Genomic DNA, 12794 nt, shown 5'->3' with positions numbered 1-12794 from the left:
AATATTTCTCCGTGTCATTATTCTGGATTTCTTATTATTATTTCCTCCTTATTATTCATAAATTTCCTAATTTTATAGTGTTTCTGCTTTGCTGAATGCATTGTGCCTGGATTTTTAGGATTTTATATTTTCATTGACCAAGCTATTCAATTTTTCTATCATGTTTTCCAAACCTGAAAGTTGCTCTTCCACATCTCTTAGTTTGTTGATGAGTTTTACTTCTCAGCTTTTTGTTTGAATTCCTAAATTTTTACTTTAATATTTATTTAAATTTAGCTTTCCTTTAATTTCCATTAGATCGTAATTGTTTGTCAAATTCTTTATTTTATAAGATGATTTGTCCATATTTCATTCAATTGATTATTTGCATTTATATTATCTTCATTTTGAAATGTATTCATACTTTATTCATAAGCCATTTAGTATCCTTGAGCATATTCATAATTGCTATTTTGAAATGGTTGTCTTGTACATATGTTTAAGTGCTTCTCTTAAGACATGATAAAATAGGTTTGCTGACACCTGGGAAAAGCATATAGTCTTTGTGTTTTTGTGTAAGTATTTATATAACTGGCAATATGTGGTTTATCATACATCTCAATGTAGATAACTAATTTCATCTTTCTGTGAAGGTGATTGACTCTTTTATTGATGTTGCTCTGATCTGTCAGGTTGTAGAACACAAGAATGATTGTTTTTTCAGTCTTGGGTTACTCTGCGTTTTAGAATTCAGACTCCATTTTTATAGATCTGAAGATTTGTTGGAGCTGTGTGTTCTGACTTCTAACAGTCCCAGACTGAAGTAGGATTCCAGAGAGTCTTGTAGGGAAAGAAAAAGGACTGCTTCTGGAATTTTCTTAAAAAGGACTTGTGGTTTGTGTTTCATGAGAGAAGCAGAGTCATACATAAGGGCACCATGGCTCTGGGAAAAGATTGTTGGTAGTCTGAAAGTGATTGATATAAGCTATGTGGAGGGGATGAGGTAGGCTGGAGTACTCTGGATAATCTAGACGTGAAGTAGGGAATAGATAGGCATTCTGGTTTCAGCCAAAAGTAGCAATTTTGGAACTCTGAAAATATTTCTGGAGGTCACAAAAAGTCACTAACAAATGAAGACTGGTCAGATGGTATAGGTAATTAGGTTGTTGTGGAAATGCTAAGGAACTAGTATAAGTTTTAGAGCCTCCTTAACTACATATCACTCAGGTTGTCTTCCTGCCTTAATGGATGCTCATTTTTAGACCTTTTTGTTGCATTGTCCTTATTGTATACAGTCCAAACATCAAAAGTACATGTTTTCAGCCTAGAGTACTTTTCCCACCTCCTATGCATTCTAACATGTAATGGTTTCCACTCTAATTTTATCATTGACAAATTGATGTTATCTAAGACTGTAGAATTCCTCCAAAATTTAGATTAATGAAACTCCTATCCTACCCATCACATATTTTTTTTACATTAAGAAGAGTTTATACAATAAGATAGCATATATTTTTAATTCAATTTCAACTTGCCACTTTTCCCACTAAATAGTTTCTCTTGGAAACACTAATCAATAAAAAGATTTAAGAAATCATCATCATCATTACTAATTAATCTTTCCCATATATCAATCATCAATATAACAATATTGAGTCAATATTGAAAATGCATTAGAACTATTCCTTAGTGATTGCTATAATCCTGGACTAATTCCATATCATCCCTCATTTGAAGAAGAGAAGTAGCTTTTAAGAAGATTCGCTTCATCTATGAGAGTTCACTCAAATTATGCTCAAAACAGTTGAGATTATTTTATATTGTAATTAATATAATTCTCCAATCCAGATAATTAATAGTCTTGATACACAAATTAAAGACCATTTATAATCCTATAATTACCTGAAAATTTCTCTAAGCTGTTTAATTTTTTCTTTTGATGAAAATTATTTTTTCTCACATAATGATACCTGATTATGTTTTTCTCCTTTCTCAACTCTTCCTAGATCAACCCATCTCCTCTCTCATCCAGGATCTAACCCTTTCTGTCTCATTTATTAAAGTATCTAAAGATAATAACAAAATAGAACAAAATACAATAAGATAAGTAAACAAACTTGAATAGGACAAATTAAACAAACAGAAGGAAAAGAACCAAGAAAATTTTATAAGAAATAGATATGAAAGCATTCATGTTGAGGTTTGGTCTTTTGTAATATATTCTTTTTTTTGTTATATATTGTAATGCTGAATATTAGTCCCCAAATCCTGATTAACACCCAGGATGAGAGAATCTCTGTGTACACAGAGTAATTCTAAGTGACTTTACTCCTTAATATAATACTGTTGTCTGAATAGATGCCAACAGCTTACAGCCAAGCAGAAGAGAGGTAGGTTAGGTTTCTATTCCCAAACTTAGGCTCTGAGGATAGACCACAAGGAGGAGGACAGGAGAGAAGATGGAGAGAGAAGATGACACTTAGCTTGTGAATCATGAAAACATGGCTATGAGTGCTGGCCAACTGGAGTAAGAACAGGAAAAATGGAATATGGTTAGTCATATCTTGGGGTTACTATCAGGGGAATAGACATAATAACATAGATTGTAGCTATATGTATAACTTTAGTTGTGATTAAGGCTTATTATTAATATAAAAGTTGTATGTCTTTTATCAGGAAACTCTATGATCAAAGCTAAGGTAGAAACTCATTTGAGATTAAATATTCACCACAACATATACCTGTTTATAAGCTCAGATATCACATAAAAACAGAAAGCCAGAATCCATAATACATATGCAAAAGCCATGGAGTTAAAAATTAAATAAGTAAATAAATAAATGCAAAAATAAAATCTAAATCTAAATATATAATTATTAAAAGCAAAACAAAGCAAAGAAAAGCAAAAAAAAAAAATCTGAGCTGACCTAACTATGTGAGACAAAGAATTTCCAAAAATGTTATTGACATAGTAAAAGAAATATACAGTAAACCAGTAGCCAACATCAAATAAATGGAGAGAGACTTGAAGCAATCCTACTAAAATCAGGGACTAGACAAGGCTGTCCTTTCTTTCCCTACCTATTCAATATAGTAAACTCTTAGCCAGAGCAGTTAGACAACAAAAAGAGGTCAAAGAGATATAAATTGGAAAGAGAGAAGTTAAAATATCATTATTTGTAGATGATATGATAGTATACTTCACGACCCCAAAACTTCCTCCACAGAACTCCTAAACCTGATAAACAAATTCAGCAAAGTAGCTGGATATAAAATTAACTAAAAAAAATTAGTAGCCTTCCTCTACTCAAAGGATAAACAGACTGAGAAAGAAATTAGGGAAATGACACCCCTTATAAGAGTCAAAAATAATATAAAATAACTTGGTGTGAATCTAACCAAGCAAGTGAAAGATCTGTATGGCAAGAACTTCAAATCTCTGAAGAAAGAAATTGAAAAAGATTCAGAAGATGGAAAGATCTCCCATGCTTGTGGATTGGCAGGATTAATATAGTAAAAATGGCCATCTTGCCAAAAGCAATATACAGATTTAATGCAATCCTCATCAAAATTCCAACTAAATTCTTCATAAAGATAGAAAGAGCAATTCTCAAATTCATTTGGAATAACAAAAAACTCCGGATAGTGAAAACTATTCCCAAATATAAAAGATTTTTTGGTGAATCACCATCTCTGATCTCAAGCTGTACTACAGAGCAGTAGTGATAAAAACTGCATGGTATTGGTACAGAGAAAGGCAGAAAGATCAATGGAATAGACTTGAAGACCAAGAAAAGAACCCACACACTTACGGTCACTTGATCTTTGACAAAGAGCTAAAACCATTCAGTGGAAAAAAGACAGCATTTTGAACAAACAGTATTGGTTGAACTGGCGATCAGCATGTAGAAGAATGCAAATCTATCCATTCTTATCTCCTTGTACAAAGCTCAAGTCCAAGTGGATCAAGAACTTCCACATAAAACCAGATACACTGAAACTAAGAGAAGAGAAACTGAGAAAAAGCTTCAAACACATGGGCACAGAGGGGAAACGTTTCTGAACAGGACAACAATGGCTTATGCCCTATGATCAAGAATTGACAAATGGGACCTCATAAAATTGCAAAGTTTCTGGAAGGCAAAGGACACTGTCAATAGAACAGAATGGCAAGCAACAGATTAGGAAAAGATATTATTCTACATCTGATAGAAGACTCATATCCAATATATACAAAGAACTCATGAAATTAGACTTCAGACAATCAAGTCTATTAAAAATGGGGTACAGAGCTAAACAATGAATTCTCAACTGAGGAAACTCAAATGGTAGAGAAACACCTAAAGAAATGTTCAACATCCTTAGTCATTAGGGAAATGCAAATCAAAACAACCCTGAGATTCTACCTCATACCAGTCAGAATGGCTAAGATCCAAAATTCAGGTGATAGCAGATGCTGGCAAAAATGTGGATAAAGAGAAATACTCCTCTATTTGTGGCAGGATTGCAAGATGGTACATCTCTGGAAATCAAGTCTGGTGGTTCCTCAGAAAATTAGACAAAGTATTACCTTGGGACCCAGTTATGCCTCTCCTGGTCATATATACAAAAGTTGCTCCAACAGGACATATGCTCTACTATGTTCATAGCAGCCTTATTTATAATATCAAGAAGCTAGAAAGAACCCAGATGTCCTTCAACAGAAGAATGAATACAGAAAATATGGTAGATTTACACAATGGAGTGCTACTCAGCTATTAAAAACTATGAGTTCATGAATTTCATAGGCAAATTGATTGCCCTGTCCAGCAGGGCATTAAACAGGGGTCTGGGAAGGTCACCTGAAAGAGAGAATGGTGAAACAGGAAGATGCAAAGAATGATGGCTTGTCTATAGGCTGATCAAACAGGTGATTTACTTTTTTCACATAAGGGTTATATACACAAAAAGGCAGGATGTGGGGAAGGGGATGACGCAGGAATGTAGGTGTTCAGGGGGAGTACAGATATCTTCCAGAACAGGGTATCAGATGGGTGAAGGTTCAGGGGACAGGGCACTATGACTCTGCCTATGATTAACTTGTCCTTAGCTAAGTTGGTACTATCCACCAAGGCTATCCAAGGTCTATGACTATCCAGAAGACCTATGACTACTTGTTCTTATCTAGGCTGGTAAACTTCCAGCAAAGCTGTCTGTTTACAATATCTTATAGCTATCTACTTCAGTGTTTTTCCACAGAGACCCAAGACTTTGTGTTAGCAGGCTGACTTAGGCCTATTGCCGATTTTAGGTCTTCAATGTATAAAGCAAGGCTACCCCTAACAACTGATGGAACTAGAAAGTATCATCCTGAGTGATATAACCCAATCACAAAAGAACACACATGGTATGCACTCACTGATAAGTGAATATTAGCCCAAAAACTTAAAATACCCAAGATACAACTCACAGACCACACGAAGCTCAAGAAGTAGGAAGACCAAAATATGGTTGCTTTGGTCCTTCTTAGGAGCAACAAAATAATCAAGGGAGCAAATATAGAGACAATATGTGGTGCAGAGACTGGATGAGGGGTCATCTAGAGACTGCACTTCCTGAGGATCCAGTCTATGTGCAATCAACAAACACAGACACTGTTGTGGATTCCAGAAAGTTCATGCTGACAAGAGCCTGACATAGCTGTCTTCTGAGAGGCTCTGCAAGAATCTCACATATACAGAGGAGGATGCTCACAGCTAACCATTGAACTGATCATGGGGTCCCCAATGGAGGAGTTAGAGAGAAGACTGAAGGAGCTGAAAGGGCTTGTGGCCCCATGGGGAGAGCGACAATCCCAACCAACCAAAGCTCCCAGGGTCTAAACTGCCAGCCTGAGAACATGCATGGAGGAACCCATGACTCCAGCTGTATATACAGTGGAGGATTTCCTCATCAGGCGTTGGTAGGAGGGGAGGTCCTAGGTGTAGTGTAGGTGGGATACCCCAATGTGGGAGAATTGGAGGGCAAAGAGGGCAGAGTATGTGGATGGGGGGGCATACCCTCATCGAAGCAGCAGGAGCGGGTACAGGATAGGGAGCTCCTTGAGGGTGAAAGGGAGAAAGGGGATAACATCTGAAATGTAAATAATAGAATACGCAATAAAAAATGGTTTGTTGCCCCAATGAGTTTGCCTAGGAGATAGCTATTTTTTTTTTCCATTTGAAAATGATTATTATTGGAGAGAGGTACTCAATTGCACTAGGGAGTCTTGCAGGAAAGATGCCATTGCACATTGAAGGATTAGTAGCTGGTTAGGTGTTTATGTTTCTCTTTTGGTAGTGTGCAGTACCAAGAACACTAGCCAGTAGTAGTGAAGACTCTACATAGGCAGCAGGCTGATTTTCCATGTACAATGAGTTGCAAGCTGTGATGGCTATCCTCAGTTGTCAACTTGAGTATATCTGGATTGAACTACAATTCAAAAATGCATACCTATGACCTGGGATTCAGGTTGGAAGATATCAACTTTTTATTCAGATCTAGAGGTGGAATGTCACAAACTCCTCAACCCCACTAGAAAAGTTTTTGCTTCCTGTTCGTGCAATCTTTAAGTTCTACTGTCCTAGTAATTTTAGATGACTGACCAGAGGAATGTGGGCTATCATGGTTGAAAAAACTAAATGGAAGGCTTAGATTTGCCTCTGCCAGAGAAAATAGTGAATTAGTAACAGGATAATACCTCTGAATAAACTGTAGAAATTAGTGCCAACATAAAGAATTTGAAAGATGCAGGTGGTGTGGTTTCTGCCACAACTCCCTTACCTTTCTTTTTTTTTTATTGGATATTTTATTTACATTTCATATGTTGTCCCCTTACCCCATCCTCCACCCACCTGGGAAACCCCCATCCCCTTACCCCTCCTCCTTCTTCTCCGTGGATGTAACCCTCACCTACCCCCCACTCCCACTTCCCCACCCTCAAAATTCCGACCCCCTGGTGCATCCAGCCTTCATGAGGTCAAGGGTCTCATCTTCCACCTGTTCCTGGCAGGGCCCTCCACACTTACATATTCAACTGAAGCCATGGATCCCTCCCTAAGTGCTCCAGGCTGGTGGTTAGGACCCTGGGAGCTATGGTTGGTTGGTATTGTTGCTCTCCTCATGGGGCCACAAAACCTTTCAGCTCCTTCAGTCCTCACTCTAACTCCTCCATTGAGAACTTCATGATCAGTTCAATGGCTAGTTGTGAGCATCTGCCTCTAAATATGTCAGACTCTTGAAGGCCTCTGAGGAGACATCCATATCAGGCCCTTATCAGCATGTATTTCCTGACTTCCACATCAGCATCTACCTTTGGTAACTGCACATGGGATGGATACTCAGGTGGAAAGTTCTTCAAATGGCCCCCTCTTCAGTTTCTCTCCCTCACTTTGTCTCCATATTTGCTCCCTTGAGTATTTTGTTGCTCCTTCTAAGAAGAACTGAATCACCCACACTTGGTCTTCCTTTTTATGAGCTTCATGTGGCCTGTGAGTTGCATCTTGGGCATTTCAAAGTTCTGGGCTAATATCTGATAATTAGTGAGTGAATACCATGTGTGTTCTTTTGTGATTGGCTTACTTCACTCAGGATGATAATTTCTAGTTCCATCCATTTACCTAGGAACCTTTTGAATTCATTGATTTTAATAGCTGAGTAATACTCCATTGTGTAAATATAGCACATTTTTTGAATCCACTCCTCAGTTGAAGGACATCTGGGTTCTTTCCAGCTCCTGGCTATTATAAATAAGGCTGCTATGAACATAGTTGAGCATATGTCCTTGTTATATGTTCGAGGATCTTCTGGGTATATGCCTAGGAGTGGTATAGCTGGATCCTCGGGTAATGCTATGTCCAATTTTCTGAGGAACCACCAGACTGATTTCCAAAGTGGTTGCACCATCTTGCAGTCCCACCAACAATGGGGGAGTGTTCCTCTTTCTCCACACCCTTGCCAGCATCTACTATCACCTGAGTTTTTAATCTTAGCCATTCTGACTGGTGTGAGATGGAATCTCAGGGTTGTTTTGATTTGCATTTCCCTGATGACTAAGGACACTGAACATTTCTTTAGGTGCTTCTCGGCCATTCGAGTTTCTTCCATTGAAAATTCTTTGTTAAGCTCTATACGCCATTTTTTAATAGGGTTATTTGCTTGTCTGGACTCTAATTTCTTGAGTTCTTTGTATATATTGGATATTAGAACTCTATCAGATACAGGATTGGTAAAGATCTTTTCTCAATTTGTTGGTTGTCGTTTTGTCCTATTGACAGTGTCCTTTGGCTTACAGAAACTTTGCAATTTTATGAAGTCCCATTTGTCAATTCTTGACCTTAGAGCATATGCCATTGGTGTTCTGTTCAGGAACTTTTCCCGTGTGCCCACGTATTCGAGGTTCTTCCCCACATTCTCTTCTATTAGTTCCAGTGTATCTGGTTTTATGTGGAGGTCCTTTATCCACTTAGACTTGAGCTTTGTACAAGAAGATAAGAATGGATCAATTTTCATTCTTCTACATGTTGTCCTCCAGTTGAACCAGCACCATTTGTTGAAAATGCTGTCCTTTTTCCACTGGACAGTTTTAGCTCCTTTGTCAAAGATCAAGTGACCATAGGGTGTGGGTTCATTTCTGGGTCTTCAATTCCATTCCATTGATCTTCCTGCCTGTCTCTGAACCAATACCAGGTAGTTTTTATCACTATTGCTCTGTAGTACAGCTTGAGGTCAGGGATGGTGATTCCTCCAGAAGTTCTTTTATTGTTGAGAATAGTTTTCGCTATCCTGGGTTTTTTGTTATTCCATATGAATTTGAGAATTTCCTTTTCTAACTCTGTGAAGAATTGAGTTGGGATTTTAATGGGAATTGCATTGAATCTGTAGATTGCTTTTGGCAAGATGGCCATTTTTATTATATTAATCCTACCAATCCATGAGCATGTGAGTTCTTTCCATCTTCTGAGATCTTCTTCGATATCTTTCTTCAGGGACTTGAAGTTCTTGTCGTGCAGGTCTTTCACTTGCTTGGTTAGATTCACACCAAGGTATTTCATATTATTTGCAACTATTGTGAAGGGTGTCATTTCCCTAATTTCTTTTTCAGTCTGTTTATCTTTCATGTAGAGGAAGGCTACTGATTTGTTTGAGTTGATTTTATAACCACCTGCTTTGCTGAAGTTGTTTATCAGGATTAGGAGTTCTCTGGTGGAAGTTTGGGGGTCACTTAAGTATACTATCATATCATCTGCAAATAGTGAGATTTTGACTTCTTCCTTTCCTATTTGTATCCCTTTGACTTCTTTTTGTTGTCTAATTCCTCTGGCTAGGACTTCCAGTACTATATTGAATAGGAAGGGGGAGAGTGGGCAGCCTTGTCTAGTCCCTGATCTTAGTGGGATTGCTTCAAGTTTCTCTCCATTTAGCTTGATGTTGGCTACTGGTTTGCTGTAAATTGCTTTTACTATGTTTAGGTATGGGCCTTGAATTCCTGATCTTTCCAAGACTTTTATCATGAAGGGATGTTGTATTTTGTCAAATGCTTTCTCAGCATCTAGTGAGATGATCATGTGTTTTCTTTCTTTGATTTTTTTTATATAGTGGATTACATTGATGGATTTCTGAATATTGAACAATCCCTGCATTCCTGGGATAAAACCTACTTGATCATGATGGATGATTGTTTTGATGTATTCTTGGATTCTGTTTGCTAGAATTTTATTGAGTATTTTTGCATCGATGTTCATACGGTAGATTGGTCTGAAGTTCTCTTTCTTTGACGGGTCCTTGTGGGGTTTGAGTATGACTGTAATTGTAGCTTCATAGAACGAATTGGGTAGTGTTCCTTCTGTTTCTATTTTGTGGAATAGTTTGAAGAGAATTGGTATTAGGTTTTCCTTGAAGGTCTGAAAAAATTCAGCACTAAAACCATCTGGTCCTGGGCTTTTTTAGTGGGGAGACTTTTAATGACTGCTGCTATTTCCCTAGGGGCTATGGGACAATTTAGATGGTTTATCTGCTCCTGGTTTAACTTTGGGACCTGGTATCTGTTAGGAAATTGTCCATTTCATCCAGGTTTTCCAGTTTTGTTGAGTATAGGCCTTTGTAGTAGGATCTGATGATTTTTTTTTAATTTCTTCAGTTTCTGTTGTTATGTCTTCCTTTTCAGTTCTGATTTTATTAATTTGGATACTGTCTCTGTGCCCTCTGGTTAATCTGGCTAACGGTTTATCTATCTTGTTGATTTTCTCAAAGAACCAGCTCCTGGTTTTATTGATATTTTGTATTGTTCTTTCTGTTTCTATTTGGTTGATTTCAGCCCTGAGTTTGATTATTTCCTGCCTTCTACTCCTCCTGGGTATATTTGCTTCTTTTTGTTCTAGAGCTTTTAGTTGTGCAGTCAACTTGTTAGTGTGTGCTCTTTCCAGTTTCTTTTTGTAGGCACTTGTAGCTATGAGTTTTCCTCTTATCACTGCCTTCATGGAGTCCCACAAGTTTGGTATGATGTGTCCTCATTTTCACTGAATTCTAAAATGTCTTTAATTTCTTTCTTTATTTCTTCCTTGAGCAAGTCATCATTGAGTAGAGAGTTGTTCAGTTTCCTTGTGCAAGTGAGGTTTCCATTGGTTTTGTCATTATTAAAGACCAGTCTTAGTCTGTGGTGATCTGATAAGATGCAAGGGATTATTTCAATCTTTTAGTATCTGTAGAGGCCTGCTTTGTGACCAATTATATGGTCTATTTTGGAGAAGGTACCACGAGGTGCTGAGAAAAAGGTATATTCTTTTGTTTTAGGATGAAATGTTCTATAGATGTCTGTTAAGTCCATTTGTTTCATAACTTCTGTTAATGTCAAAGTGTCTCGGTTTAGTTTCTGTTTCCATGATCTGTCCATTGCTGAGAGTGGGGTGTTGAAATCCTCCACTATTATTGTATGAGGTGTAATGTGTGTTTTGAGCTTTAGTAAAGTTTCTGTTATGTATGTAGGTGCCCTTGCATTTGGAGCATAGATGTTCAGAATTGAGAGTTCACCTTGGTAGATTTTTCCTTTGATGAGTATAAAGTGTCCTTCCTTATCTTTTTTGATTAATTTTGGATGAAAGTCGATTTTATTTGATATTAGAATGGCTACTCCAGCTTGTTTCTTGGAACCATTGGCTTGGAAAATTGTTTTCCACCCTTTTATTCTGAGGTAGTGTCTGTCTTTGTCACTGAGGTTCGTTTCTTGTATGCAGCAAAATTCTGGGTCTTGTTTGTATATCGAGTCTGATAGTCTGCATCTTTTTATTGGGGAATTGAGACCATTGATGTTAAGAGATATTAAGGAAAAATGATTGTGGCTTCCTGTTATTTTTGTTATTATAGGTAAAATTATGTTTGTATAGTTATCTTCTTTTGTGGTTGTTGGAAGATTACTTCCTTGCTTTTTCTAGGTTGTAGTTTCCCTCCTTGTGTTGGCGTTTCCCATCAATTGTCCTTTGAAGTGCTGGGTTTTTGGGAAGATATTGTGCAAATTTGGTTTTGTCATGGAATATCTTGGTTTCACCATCTATAGTGATTGAGAGTTTTGCTGGGTATAGTAATCTGGGCTGGCAATTGTGTTCTCTTAGGGTCTGTATGACGTCAGTCCAGGCTTTTCTGGCTTTTATAGTCTCTGGTGAGAAGTCTGGTGTAATTCTTATAGGTTTGCCTTTGTATGTTACTTGACCTTTTTACCTTACTGCTTTTAGTATTTTTTCTTTGTTTTGTGCATCTGATGTTTTGATTATTATGTGACGGGAGGAATTTCTTTTCTGGTCTATTCTATTTGGTGTTCTGTAGGCTTCTTGTATGTTTATGGGCATCTTGTTCTTTAGGTTAGGGAAGTTTTCCTCAATAATTTTGTTGAAGATATTTACTGTCCTTTTAAGTTGGGAATCTTCATTCTCATCTATACCTATTATCCTTAGGTTTGGTTCTCTCATTGTGTCCTGGATTTCCTGGATGTTTTGAGTTAGGAGTTTTTTGCATTTTGCATTTTCTTTGACAACTGTGTCAATATTTTCCACCGTATCTTCTGCATTTGAGATTCTCTCTTCTATCTCTTGTTTTCAGTTGGTGATGCTTGCATCTATGACTCCTGATCTCTGTCTTAAGTTTTCTATTTCCATGGTTGTCTCCCTTTGAGCTTTCTTTATTGTTTCTATTTCCAGTTTCAGATCCTGAATGTTTTTGTTTAATTCCTTCTTTGTGTTTTCTTGCATTTATTTAAGGGATTTCTGTGATTCCTCTTTAAGGTCTTCTATCTGTTTACTTGTACTCTCCTGTATTTCTTTAAGGGAGTTACTTAATTCCTTCTCATAATCCTCTATCATCATCATGAGAAGTGATTTTAATTCTGAATCCTGCTTTTCAGGTGTGATGGGGTGTTCAGGGCTTTCTATATTGGGAGAACTTTGGTTTCTGTTGCTTATGTTCTTGCGCTTGCCTTTCGTCATCTGGTTAACTCTAGTGTTGCCTGCCCTCACTGTGTAAGACTGGAGTCTGTATTTCCAGTTATCTTACTTGTTGCAGAGCTCCTCAGAGTCCAGATGTCTCTCTAGTCTTATGATCCTAATCTCCTGGGGGGAAGAACTCCTGGGACTCAGGCCACCTCTTGGATCTGGAAATCTTCCTGCTCTGGGTGCAGTGGATCCTCTAGGATGGCTGAGGATACGATGTCTCCCAAGTACAAACCAGCTTGGTGTCTGCTGCTCTGAGTGCAGTGGCTCCTCAGCTGCTCTGAGTGCAGTGGCTCCTCTAGGATGACTCAGGAGTCAGTA

This window comes from Grammomys surdaster, unplaced genomic scaffold (assembly GCF_004785775.1).
Source record: "Grammomys surdaster isolate TR1022 unplaced genomic scaffold, NIH_TR_1.0 170, whole genome shotgun sequence".
Classification (NCBI taxonomy): domain Eukaryota; kingdom Metazoa; phylum Chordata; class Mammalia; order Rodentia; family Muridae; genus Grammomys; species Grammomys surdaster.
The sequence above is the reverse complement of the archived record's forward strand: the minus strand, read 5'-3'. Positions refer to the sequence as shown.